Here is a 15,139-nt window from a genome sequence, read left to right as displayed (position 1 = left end):
GAAAAGAAAAAAAGGGGTGATAGGATAGTGGTGAAAAAGGGTGCACTCAGAGGGAAAGACAATAGGGAAAGTAGCTAGAGATGTTCAGGATGGGTGTCGGGAAGGTCCATATCTGTCCATTTCTTCTTCAGCAACAACTGTGTAAATATACTGAATTTGGAGGTATATTTGGACACTCAAACCCCTGAGAGAGGGGTGAAGACAAGAATAATGTGTTGTGAAGCTGATTAGACCAGATTACATGTGTCCAGTGGACATGTTTGTGAAATGGACAATTATGTATGGGGCAAAAGGTCTTTTTGGAACAGATTGTTCTTTTTTTAAGGTGGGAGTGGAATGTTGGGGAAGGATAGTATGTATATTTGGGGTGGTAGGTTGGGTAGGAAGACAGACAAGACAGCATTCAGAAATGGTATATGACACGTTGGGGGTAAACACCTTGGACGTGGATGGGTGCTTCAAAATCAGAAGCCCATGAGCACCCAAATGGAAACAGTGGGACTGAGGTCCTCACCCATGGGCTGTCACCACTGCACCTTCTTGGCCCTGAAGGTGGCTGCACTGGGGGCTGAGGAGGATGGGCATGCTGACCCTCTAACTGCACCATGCGGCCCTCAAGCTGGCATATCAGATCTCCAAACTCCTTTCAGAGCTCGCTGGGTTGGGAGTGTGGCTTAATGGTTAAGGTGTTTGCCTTACAAACACAAGGTGCAGGGTTTGAGTCTCACAAGGGATAATTGGCTAGGCTTAAAATGACTCACAAGGGCAGTTAGCCTAGTACCAACCTATGAACCTATGAACCTAACCTATGCACCAATCCCCGGACATGGCTTCCGGTGATAGTATCCTGTCCACGCCTGCTCCCGGGGGGGGGATGAGCCCCATCCACTGAGGTGGTTCCACCAGAAGGTGGTGCAGGATAAGTGGATGAAGAGGTCCCAGGGTGGGTCCCAGACATGCTGGGGCCCAGTGCCATGGCCAGATGAGGTGGGAGAAGTGGGTCTGCTGGGACTGGCCTTCCCAAACATGTTATGGTGTTGCAGTCTGAGAACATATGTGGTTTAGTAATAGTCAACCAAATCCAGGATTAGTTATAACAGCATGCATAGATGTTCCCAGTAACCCAAAACAACAGATCTGGAACAGTTGCATAGCAAACAGAACACATGCATATATAGAATCACGGTGGCCATTACAATGGCATGCAGGTTACATTGATAGCAACAGGCAACCAATGATAGTATTTCAACATGGAACATTAATAGAAACACATTTCAGTATTTATTGAACAATAGGACATATATCCCAACAGTAGGTTTTGTGTAAAACATATCCATTGATTTGTGTGTTTAGATTATTGTTGCAGATATGGTGGGGGGAGAGAGATGTCAATTAACAACTTGTATATCCTTGCAGTACTCACAACTTTAATGATCATTGCTCTAATCATTACTCTACATGTACTATTACAATACCCTATAGCCTTGGTTTGGCCAGTGGTGTGTTTGTACACAGTGTATAATTCAACTGTCTTATAGCTACTTTCTACTTCTTACTTCTCTTATCTGGCATACCTGTGGGGGGAATGCACCAGGCTACAACTCATACCACACATTTTTGCCACAGAACATGGTCCAAATTGCAAAAGAAGGGGGTGCATCCATATTAATCAAGGATAACTACACCTACAGGTTAGTGATGCAGCATGATACATCTGAGATCATCTGTGTGCAACTAACATTGGGCAAATCTGCAATGCAAAATGTGGCCTGTTACAGATCACCCTCCATGACCCAGGACCACCACTCCGAGATTCTGGAGACACTGGAAAACATGAATTTACTACCAAACACCCTGATATTGGGTGATTTCAATTACCCTACCATTAACTGGGAAAACTACTCAAGTACAAGCTCCCAGGTCCAGCACTTCCTGGACTTTATCAACTCAAATGCCCTGGATCAGCTGGTAAACTCCCCTATCAGAGGTGAAAACATATTGGACCTGGTCATCACCAACATGGGTGACAGGTGTTCCACACCGGAGGTCAACCCGTCACCGGTTAGATCAGACCATAAACTAATCACTCTGGATGCCCACACCACCACCCCCAACCAAGGAAACCACAGTGAAAAACTTTTCTATAGCAAACTTCACCTTAATTAAGACAGAGGTGGTAAGTTTCACAGTCCCCACGCTAAAGGATAACTGTGCCCAAGATGCAGGAACCTTTACAAATGCACTCTATGAGCACCAACAAGGATGCATGGATCATGCCATCCTTAGCAAAACCAAGACTCACTCCCCTAAGAGAAGGAAATCAGTCTAGTGGACCCCTGCCAAAAACAGGCTATACAACAGAAGGAGGAAACTAGTTCAGAAAAAAAGCAAACCCAAGATGGAAAGACATCCCTGATCAGTATCAGTAAGAAACTAAGGTCCCTCATAAAATAATCCAAGGCTAACTCCTAAAGAAAAATAGCCAAGGATTCAAAAGATAACCACAAAGCCTTTTTTAGCTATGTCAAGAATCTAAGTGGCAACTCACAGATATGCTATGAGCTAGTGCAAAATAGCACAAAATATACTGAACCTACTGATATTGCCAACATCCTGGCAGATAGATTCAGTGCAAACTTCACCCGCCTCTCACCCCCAAAAGGGCCCACAACAATACCGGAAAAGTGTAGTGTCCCAGAAATCACAGACACACAGGTGAAGACAGCCCTTTCAAAAGCCAAAAGCACAGCATCAATGGGGCCAGATGGTGTCCCAGGCTGTGTCTTGCACGAACCACAGAATGAACTAACCCCCCACCTAAACACACTGTTCAGCCTCAGCCTCTCCACAGGCTACGTGCCCATAGAATGGCACACAGCAAAGGTTATTCTGCTCCACAAAGGAGGGGGCCACAACTGACCCTGGTAACTATCACACCATAAGCCTGACTAGCCTGGTCTGCAAGGCTATGGAGCGCATCATCATGGAACTCATTAACAAAGACATTGGGAACCTCCAAACACTTGACCCTACCCAGTTTGGCTTTGTTAAGGGCAGATCATGGCTACTAAACCTGGTTGACTTCTTCGAGACAGTCACCAAGGCCATAGATGAGGGGAAGGTGGTTCACACAGCCTACCTTGACCTCGCCAAGGCTTTTGATACCATTCCCCACTCAGGAATTACAGAAAAACTCACCAGCCTGAACATAAACCTTTATGTCACGAGATGGGTTGCCAACTGGCTTACAGACAGAACTTACACGGTAAGAATAGCCGGCTCCAGATGTCACTCTAAACCAGTCACAAGTGGTGTCCCACAAGGCTTGGTCCTGGGACCTGTACTATTTGGCATATACTCCTCAGATGTACAGGCAAACACAGGAGGACTTTGGCTAACCAAGTTCACCGATGACTGCAAACTGGGAGCCATAATTGACTCTCCGGCTGACACAGACATTCTCCAAAAGGGCCTTACTGAGACGGACACCTGGTGTCAAAGTCATGGTCTCAAGCTAAATGCCAAAAAATGCATAGTCATCCCATTTGGGAAAAACAAAACACCCATGAATTACCACATAGGTGGTATACCCCTTAATACAGAAGAGGTAATAAGAGATTTGGGGACACAGGTAGATAGTAATTTCTCCTTTGACAATCATATTGCCAAAGTAGTTAGGAAATCCTTCTATGTAGTCCATTTAATTAGTAAAGGGTTCACATCTAGAAATAAAGAGGTTATAGTGCCCCTCAACTCGTCACTCATCAGACCCATCATTTGGGATATACCTCACAAGACACTTCCAACAGCTAGAAAGACCACAAAAATACCTACCAAGAGGATTACTGGCCTCAAACATATGTCCTATGCAGCCCGACTGGAAAATCTCCCGCTGTACTCAGTGGCATATCGCTTACTCAGAGGTGATCTCTGCCTGACTTACAAAGCCATGTCCAACTCAGAATTGATGGACATGCTCCACCTAAAGAAATCCAAGTCACTGCGAGCCACTCGCTCTAGTGAGCTAAACTTCACCACAGCAACAAATAGAACATGCTGAAGGGATAGATTCCTATCACAGAGACTCCCCATGCATTGGAACAAAATTCCTAAGTACATTAGGCAGAGCCCCTCACTAACACTCTTCAAGAGAAACCTTAACGAGTGGATGGGTAACAAAAATACACCCCTGGGAACACTTCATTGGCTCTTCTTGACGGAGGCTCAGTTAATTAATCAATGGCATGGTGAAAGCTGACACACTCTGGCTAGGCTTATAAATGCCCTTGGGCAGATAGCCTAGTACCTACCTATGAACACTATCTGACTGTTTCTACACACATTCCACCAATCCTAGTTAAAATTATGCATATAGCTTATTACTACTCCTAGGATTCAAACCATGGCATTGTCTGCTGAAAATGCAACAAATTGTGCTTAATCAAAGTAAGCCTTTTAGAAACTGCTGTCCTTTCATTCTGTGTTTTCTGCTAACTATTTCTTGGTTGTATAATCTGACCTTATAATTGCAACATTCTTATGCAGACATTCCTAGACATACTTTTATGTAGCACAGTGTGGAAAACAGTGGTTAACACAACATTACTATTCAAACATCAGATCTTGGTGAATGCCACATGTCAGGCCATACAATACCAGAGTAAACACAACCAGTCCAGGATTTAGAATTTTATTGCCAGGCACTTACACTTTTATATAAATATGACCTATATTGGACTATTGCTGTCATATTGTCTGGTTTATTCAGTACAAACCATACACATTTTTTATACTCCCAGTTGACATTTTACTCCTTTATATTTATTTGGTATGACTACTACAAGCAGGATTGTTACTCACTAGCATCACAACGCAGCCTTTGCAACCTGCTAGCATGGGCTTCCTGGTTCACAGCCCACTCTGCTGGAGCTGTAATGAAAATAGAGAAACATTTATGCATACCTATCCATCACATACACAGCCTGAAATTTCGTAAACAGTTATTGCTATGAATACTTACACACTGCTGGGGCATCTCCCCTCTGTCTTGCTTCTTGGACCCACTGTTCTAAGAGCTCCCTCTTCCTCTGTTTCAAGTTGGCATAGTGGTGCTGGACCTGTTCACCAGTCTGAGGGATACCAGTGGCACTAGTGAGATCACGGGCTAGACTTTCCCAGACTTCTGCTTTATATTGGGAGCCCTGGTACTGGTCCTGCAGCAGTCTTACATCATGTTTTTTTTTACCAGGAGTCCTACCATGACCTTGGACTCCTTTATGCACCAGCGCTGCACCTGAAAGCACATGCCCTTGCCAACACCTGCCATATTGCCTACAGTGGAGAGCTAGAACCGGTAATGAGTTGTATTCCCACCTGGGGGGTTTAAATATGGCCAATTTCATCATTCATTACATTATATAGATTTATTTACCTTCCCTGACAAGCCCCAATGTGCTGTAATTAATTTATTCTTGTGTGACTATACTGTATGGGGCACTTGTGTTTATATGGGGGTTTCACTACTTTATTACAGTGACACCTCACATCTGGGCCTAATATACTACTCTGGTTGAGAAAAATAAGTTACTTCCTATGGAAATAAACAAATAAATTAAAATAGTAATGTTTACAGATACAAAATGGAAATGGCTTCAGTGAGGCTTGAACTGTAAATGATTACATGCATGGCATACGCTCTAAACGCAACATTATTGCACTTATACTTAAGCTGGATGTCTACTGCTTTTTAACTTATCCTGCCATTTCAGCTGGGCTAAGCATAGCTAAGCAACTGACACACCCATGCAGCTACGCTTAAACTTTATTGCATATGTCAAAAAAAATGTATTTGCTGTGTTTTTTAATTCATACCATTCAGAATATGCATGCTAATGCTGAACCTGTTATTCTATCAACTTTCTGGTTTTGTAGGGATGATTGTCCCTTATAGTTTTGAACAGATTCCTTACTCTGACAGGTTGGGAGGAGTGTGCTATGTGCTTATGCTCATCCTGTTATTCTATCAACTTTCTGGCTTTGTAGGGATGATTGTCCCTTATGGCTTTGTCCAGATTTCTTAACCTGACGGGTTGGGGGTGTTACGAGCATTCTCACTCAATTTAAATTGCTGTATGGCAATTCTAGTGTGCAGTGAGCATGTGTATTGTGAGAGCACTGCTCTCAGACACACACCCTGCACTCATACTTAGTACCATGTCCGTTATGCAGCATGGCAACACAGCTTCATGAACACGCATGGCATGCTGCATGGGAATGGTTCCTTCTATGCAGGAATAAGCTATTCATGCAAGGAAATTTGCTGAATCCCGGTGTATGAATTAGTTGACTATTATCACTATAAAGAATACCTCTTACTGATAATGTTGTTTATACAGTTGTAATACTTTCTATTGTTCACAAAATATTTGTATTTGTCTATCTTATACCTTTTAAGTTTCATTTCCAGAACATGATATGGAATGCAAGATGTGTATAGGCTGCTAGAGGTGTGACATTCACACAATGCCAGTGTTAATGAAATATGGTTTAGCTATACTATTGGCTTGTTAGAACTTTCCATGTTATTAAGGACTTTTCAGCAGAGGGCATAGCAGAGTTTCTTACATTGTAATAAAAAAACAAGGAGAAACAGAGAAGTCATTTTTATAACTAGAGTCACAGTTCAAACATGCTTGCCTGCTTGTAGTTTTAAAAGACACATTTGAAGGGTTTGTGGGATGTCCCCTTGTTGACAGAATTCACTGATTACAGTGAAGCAAAAATCCTAACTACATGTTATATAGTCACTGTTTTAATAAAACTCACTTGGCCTTTAAATGTGATAGTTCTGTAATTTTATTTATCTGTTCTTCCCTTGATGCAAAGGACATAAAACCCAAGGGGCAGATCACCACAAATGGTTACAGCTATGCACATGGTGGTAACAAAATTATTTGATTATTTATTAGATTCATTTGCAGTGAATATCTGTAATTTGTGCTGAAGTCCATAAGCAGGTCCTAATGAAAAGTAGAGTGCAGGGCACCAGCTTTCTCTGTATGAAGGCTATGTAACACCATGAGCACTGCATTCCTCTTTGTTGGTAGTGTGGTGCTCTACAACACAACACAGTGACCTTTTAAATGTTCTTCCTTGTTCAGACACACACGAAGTATAGACAAAAGCTAAGGGTCCATGATGATAGGATGCTTCTTCAACTCCAGGAAACCTGAGGAAAATATCATCTCCATCATACCTCACAATCTCAAGAATCTGGTCAAAGCCTGAAATAGTTGGGGAACAAAGACCAACAATATGGACAGATTTTAAATATTGCTCTTGTAAACCTAGAAAGCTGCTAAAACAACAGAATTTGTGTTAGCATGCATTTTATGAAGGATATGAAGCCTGAAACTCAAATGGATGTCAGTATTCAGTGACATCAATACTCAGTGATTTGCCAGAAAACCACACATATTATGAGGAATAAACAAAAAATATGAGGTGAAAATCTGGGCATTCTACAACAATCTGGACATTTGAGAGGTTACACAGAAGGAGACATGAGGTGGGGGTGATAGCAGTATTAGAAGTTCCACTTAGAGGGCTAAGCTTGAATTACATACCCATATACTCATGTATCTATCTACCTAAAAACACACAGACACACAGACATATACACAACTTCATATGCTGTTTACTTTAGCTACTAATAAATATCTATCTCTTTATCTATATCTATATTTATCTATCTAGCTCTCTCTCTCTATATATATATATATATATATACATATATACATGTATGTATATCTCTATATCTGTTTCTGCCTGTAGTAAAATGCTTTATTTCGCATGGTATGTACCATTCTCAGTTTTCAACTGCAGTTTAAGTTGTTATGCCTCTAAATATGAATGGCTTTCCTACTTGAGTATCACACTGATGTATTAGATTATTAACAGATGGTAGTATTTGCTAAAAATCAATAGTTTGCAATGGCTAAAGCTTATAACCAACTCTGTTAGAACAATCTGGCATTATCAAACTATGAACAGAAAGTGGTCCTTAGTCTGGGTGATTATATTTGTTTCTGGACCAAATTAAATATTCCATTCAGCATTCACATATTTTCACGTTCCAGTGTTAGACTCAATAAGTTGTATTTTCCTTACAAAGAATATGTCAACATTCTACTTACTTCTGAATCACAAGCTGATTGAGCTATGAACTGGCTACCAGATAGGGTTATTTGCCAAGAATTCTGCTGTTAACTACAGTCGTTGATGAAAACATATTTGTTTCTGCTGTAGCAAACTGCTTCATATTCTGTATAGCATTTTTACTTTCAACTACTGTCTATAAAGTTTTTACATATACAAAATTGAATGTTTTTTATTCTCAGATCTAAAACTACAGATTTGTGCCAAACTAGTAGTTAATGGCACCACATATACTGAGCCTGTGGACATAGCTAACCTGTTGGCTGACAGGTTCTGTGAAAACTTTTCTCCCCTGTCCCCACCAAATGTACCTCATGACATTCCTACCACCTGTCTCCTACCTTGTATCTCAAAAGAACAGGTCATAAAAGCCCTCTCTAAGGCCAAAAACACAGCATCTATGTCACCTGATAACATCCCAGGCTGCATTCTACATGAGCTCCAACATGAACTAGCAACACCACTGGGTACTCTTTTCAATCATCGTCTAAGTACCAGCTTCTTATCAGCTGAATGGAAAATTGCCACCATTATTCCCTTGTACAAAAGTGGAGCTTACACTGACCCCAGGAACTATAGACCTATTAGCCTGGCTAGCCTTATTTGCAAAGCCATGGAGCAAATCATCCTGGACCTTATCAACAAAGATATAAGTAATCTCCAAACATTTGACCGTACTCAGTTTGGATTTGTCAAAGGGAGATCATGCCTATTAAACTTGGTGGACTTCTTGGAGACAGTCACCAAGGCCCTGGACAAAGGGAAATCTATGCATACAGCCTACCTGGACTTAGCCAAGGCATTTGACACTGTCCCCCACTCAGTCATCATTGACAAACTCACCCAATTAGGCATCAATCCTTATATTGTTTGATGGGTCCCTAACTGGCTCACTGATAAAACTCATATAGTCAAAATAGGGAAATCCACCTCCAACAGAAGACCTGTAACCAGTAGTGTTCCACAGAGCTCAGTCCTGGGACCTCTATTGTTTGGAATATATTTCTCCGAAGTACAAGCAAAACCTAAAGGTCTATGGCTGACAAAGTTTGCTGATGACTGCAAACTGGGTGTGGTCATAGAATCTCCAAATGATGTCAACATCCTATAAGAGGGTCGTACACAAACAAATGATTGGTGCTAAAGTCATGGCCTTGAACTCAATGCAAAAAAAATGTATTCCTTTCAGTAAAAGTGCTGTTCCTGCTAACTACCACATCAATAGCAATACCTTAAGTACACACTCAATGGTAACAGACCCAGGCACACAGGTTGACAGCAACCTTACCTTTGACCACCACGTTTCCACAGTGGTAAGAAGGGCATTCTATATAGCTCATCTCATAAGTAAGGCCATTGCCTCCAGAAAAGAAGTTATAACCTCCCTGTAGTCTTCCATCATCAGGCCAATAATTGAGAACAACGCCCCTTTTGGTATGTACTTTTCTAAGCACCTGCAGCAACTGGAAAAATCACAAAGGTTCCCCACAAGGAAAATTCAAGGTCTTCAGCATTTATCCTATGAGGATCATCTGAAATCACCGTCACTTTATTCTGTTTCATACAGACTACTCAGAGGTGAGTCTGCCTTGCATAGAAGGCAATCTCTGACCCTGCTTTATTGGAAATGCTGCATACCCATAAGTCAAATAGTACATGGATTACTCACTCTAAAGACCTTAATCTGGTATGTGACATTAAAAAAAACTGTTGGAGGGACAGATTTGTCTCCCAGAGGTTACCACACCTTTGGAACAGACTCCCACTTCATGTCAAACAGAACACCTCTTTGGCCCTCTTTAAATACAATCTGAATAATTGGATGGGTGACCATAAATTCATCCTGGGGGTTGCACCTTTATCCCTCTTGGGCAGGGACAATAGGTGCTGATCATGAAAATAACAGTAATAACTAGGCTAGGCTTGTAAGGGTCCTAGGGCCATTAGCCTAGTAACTTCTTATGATCCTATGATCGTATGATATGGTCACTAAATGGTGCCATTTGCTATAAATCAGTTTAATATGATGAGACTTTTAACATAGGGCAGGATTCACGAAGGCTTGCACGGAGTGTAAGAGACGTGCAACACTCCATGCAAGTCTTGCGATCCAGGAACAGCCCTAAACTCCGTGTAAGAGACCAGCTAAAACGTCTCTTACACGGACTGGGCGTGGACATGCTAAATACCTCACTTGCACCCGAACGGTATGCAAATGTGGTATATTAGCGATCCACGAAGCAGAAACCAGTCCGTGTAGGGGACGTTTTAGCTGCAGAAATGTACTCAGTTGACAACTGAGTACATTTCTGCAAAATCCACAACGGAGCGATGTCAGCTCCAAAAAAATAAAAAAAAGTTGCATATGATTCAGGCAGCATGCCAATGGCCAAATATGTGGCCATTGGCAAGATAACCCGATGCAAAAATAATAAAAATATAATTTTTTTTTCGGCGATCGCCCATGTTTAAACCCAGCGCAGCCCCGCGCAAATGGGCTGCGCTGTATAAAACCATAAAAAAGGAGGTTATAAACCCACAAATGTGGGTCTCATGCAATACATGGAATGACAATGCAGGGACCAGCAGACTAAAACCAACATGGCCACCGTGTAGTGGTTGCTAAGGGGGGAAGCTGTGTCTAAGACATGTAACTAAGCATTAGTAGGCAATCTCATGCAAATGAGGGTTTGGATACTGAATCTCACAGTCACATACCAAATGAGCACAGTCTGAGTAGTGTAAGAGATACAAAAGGGGGAGGAATAGAGTAGGAGATAACTGACATCACATGGGGGAATGGTAGAAAGAAATACAGTTCATTGGAGGCCAGTGTAACATGACAGATGACAGGCACAGATCAGGGAAAGAGGTGTGCCACTAGATAAGTCATGGAAAGTCAAGAAATGGAAGGTGTACACTGTTACCTACACCAAAGTTTCTTGCTGGCCATGCATGTGCACGTGTGCGCACCATGAAGCACGAGTAGGACAGTGTGCACACGTGTAAGGCAGTGTGAGCATGTGGGAGCGTGTTGGGAGATGTTTAACACTGTTTGCGTGGGTGTGCGCACGTGTAAGGCAGGTTGAGTATGTTGGAGGCTGTTGGCAAACGTGTAACAGTGTTTGCGCGGGTGTACGCGCGTTTAAACCCGAATAAGTAGATTCTGAACCGTGTAAGCACGTGTGCGCACGTGTAAGCCACTGTGAGCGTGTTTCAGATAGTATGCAAGTTGCTCCCCCCTGAGGAAACAGAGAGGAAAAAGGAAGCTACAGAATTAATAGGAAGCTAGCAGGGATAACTGCTGAAGCTAGCAGGTGAAAACAATTAGAAGCAGGCAATTACACAGGCAGAATAGTAGCCCAGCCCAGAACTTAAAACTCTGCAAACAGTACTGCAGGATGTTTCCATTAAGAGACACTGCAAGACAGGAGTAAGCTAATAGAAGTGAAAACTCAAAAAGCTTCACTCAGAGCAGAAATGTTAGGGGCTGCCATAGCTGTCATAATGAGACATAGGCGACTTGCTGAGGGTGGTGACAATGCAGATGGTGCCAGACAACATGCTGAGGGTGGTGACAATGCAAATGCTGCCGGACAACCCACAGTGAGGAGACGGAGAAGAGTGTACAGGCCCAGGGTCACCTACCACGGGTTACATGAGCTGGAGATAGTAGAGTGCTATGGAGTGGACAGAGAGCTCCTACAGCAAATTGTTGAGCTGTGCAGGCCACGCCTCACACAAAGAACCAACAGAGGGGAACCCATTCCAGTGGAAACTAAGGTATGTGTTGGCCTAAGAATACTAGCAACAGGTACCTTCCAGAGACCAACTGGCGATATAACGGGGATATCACAGGCATCAGCCTCCAGGGTACTACACCAGTTCCTGGATGCCATGTCAGCACATGTCGGTGATCATGTATATTTCCCCAATGCCCGTGAGGTATTGGCCAGCAATATGCGTCTCTTCCAGCAAATAGCGGAATACCCTGAGGTACTGGGTGCTATAGACTGCACGCACATACGCATCAAAGCGCCAGCCTGTGAGCGGGGTAGGGCCTACATTAACCACAAGGGCTTCCCCTCCATCAACTGCCAGGTTGTGTGTGATGCCCAGGGCATAATAATGAATGTGTGTGCTGGCTGCCCTGGGAGTTATCACGATTCCCACATCTGGCATTTGACGCAGCTGTACCAGACATTTGCCAATGGGGACAACCCACATGGACACCTAGTGGGGGATGCAGGTTATGCACTGGAGCCATGGCTGATGACACCCATCAGAAATGCACACACACCTGAACAGGAACGCCATAATGAGGCACACGCACAAACACGTAATGTGATAGAGCGTGTGTTTGGGCTGCTCAAGTCATGGTTCCGGTGTCTGGACACATCTGGTGGAGCCTTGCAGTACACACCAACTACATGTACCCAAATTGTCATGGTATGTGCTATGCTACATAATATGATCTTGTGAAAACAGCTGCAGCAGGACCAGCATAGGGCCAGGCCAAACAGCCCCCCACCATTGCCAAGGCCATCACAGGCAGAGCGTGACTCGGCAGAGGAACAACCTGAGCCTGCCCCAGTAGGCAGAAGGAGGCGTGCCCAGTATGCCCTGGCCTTGGCAAAGAGGCAACGCATAGCACATACACTGGCTCAGTAGGAACCCTGGGAATGATACCCCTCTCTGATTCACTCATATAGTAACAGGGATGCCTAACATGACACAACCTGCTCTCAAACATGTACAGGGAGTGTAGTATGTGCATCTGACAGAGGCAGCCCTGCAGCACCACCTGAGGCATGATTGCCATGTGTTAAGCAATATAACACCATCTAGTATATGCAAACATGAAGACCCTGCCTAACATCTCACCCTCACCAAGCATGATGCCACACTATGAAGACAAGAAGATCAAGTACAATAATTGGCTGAAGTAATGCAGTCAGTCAAAGGGGAACCAATGTGGTACAGGCTGGGAAGATATGCGGAGTTTGACATGATGCACCACCTGCTAGGGGTGGCATGCACCTATCATGCCATGCCGCATGGATACTGGCAAAGGCTGTCAGTACCCACAGCATGCCCTGAATAGGTAAGTTTCAAAACACAAACCCAACCTCATAGGTTCTAAAAGGGATAGGAACCTCGATGTAATACTACCCCATGACAGATGTACAAACAGCAAGATGTGTGCAGTGTAAATGCACACAGTAAGGAGAATGTAGATACCAGTCCTGTAATAGAGAACTGGGCAAGGCTCACATCAGCACCCTAACACTACCAGGTCACACCTCATACTATGCTGTACAGCCGCAAAACATGGAACAAGCTACAAAAGGAGGGTGACTAGCAAGAAATGGCAAGGATAACCACACCCCCATGTTGGTACCACAACAAGAAGTAGCATGGAATATCCATGGTCAAATACCAATGGCTCAAACTGCCTCACAGTATATAGCCTGCTGCAGACCACTGTCCTAATACCAGGAACAGCACCTGGCCTATGTCGGAATACATGAATATATCAAGCCCCCCAAACCACATTATTTTGCTCGACTGAAAATACCCAGACATACACCAGTAGCATTGTACTAGCACCAACACAGTAGGAGAAAATTACCAAGATTCCATCAACCACAATGCCCAGGAACAATGTACTACACCCACAAGAAGGGTAAGCATACTGGATGTGATAATCAGCAACATGTGTACTGGATGGCAAGATGAGAAGTGTACCCCTCACTGGTAAGACCAGACCATAGAGTAAAGCACACTGGATATACACACCCTGACCCCAGTCCCTGGCCAGAATACCACAGTGAAAAACATGTGTAAAGTATAGGTTGCAGCCCTCAAAACTGATGTTGAATCCACAAAAGGCCCTGTGCAAGTGCAGAATATGGGGCACACCACAGAACATGTTATACAGGCATTCCATGAACACAGCCAGGAATGCTTGGAGTATGCAATCACAAATAACAACAACACACAATGCCATACATGCAGGCATCTGGCATGCAGGCCTCCAGCCATTACCAAACCATGCAAGAGAATGAGGAAGATACCACATGATAGAGCAAACATAAAAAGGGGAGTAATCACTGACCAGTAGTATGGCAACAACATATGTCCACACATACAATCCACTAAGTCCAGCCACAACAAGTATAACCTATGAATCCAGAGGCAATGTGATGCCAGTAACAAGTACACAGACAACCACAACACCCCCCAATAAATACAAACATATGTGATAGCTACATCCATGTATCCAAAGCAGAGGTTGAGCTCCAACAACTCAGTACTGTCAACACTAGTCAGGAGGAGAAGGTAACCACATACACCACAAACCCAGTCCCACACAGACCTACCACAACTGTAAAACAAACACATAAACACAGACAAATATTCCCAGAGGCCTTAATTACAAACACACCACACCAACAGACACCTCCAAAGTAGATCACAAGCAACCACAACCTTCAAACATAGCACATGCAATGAATAGTACGCAAAGCTGGTGTGCCAAACAGTCACAGGCCTGAAGGAGAAACAACATGCCTGATACAGTCATAATAGGTGTCTGTATAGGTGGAAACACAGCTGTCCCACTCACCAGACTGAACAAGGGAAAGGGTAGAGTAAGCTGCTTGTAGGTAGCCACAAAATGCCACTTAACACAAGTACGCAGGTCACCCCAAAGCAAGCAGAAATATGATGCACTCAATGTCCATGCTGGTGTGAATTACCTGAGATGTACCTCCCTGGTCAACATCAAATGAGACATGGATGGCCCCTCCAAGTATGTACTCCAGGGCGGGATGACACTGGCTGTGTGCAGCATCCAACCCTCACCAAGAATGATGCCACAGTACAAACACAGAATGCTCATGTTTAACAGCTGGCACAG

Source organism: Protopterus annectens, chromosome 7.part0, assembly GCF_019279795.1.
Source record: "Protopterus annectens isolate FY-2018-M chromosome 7.part0, PAN1.0, whole genome shotgun sequence".
Classification (NCBI taxonomy): Eukaryota; Metazoa; Chordata; order Ceratodontiformes; family Protopteridae; genus Protopterus; species Protopterus annectens.
Note: the sequence above shows the minus strand (reverse complement) of the source record.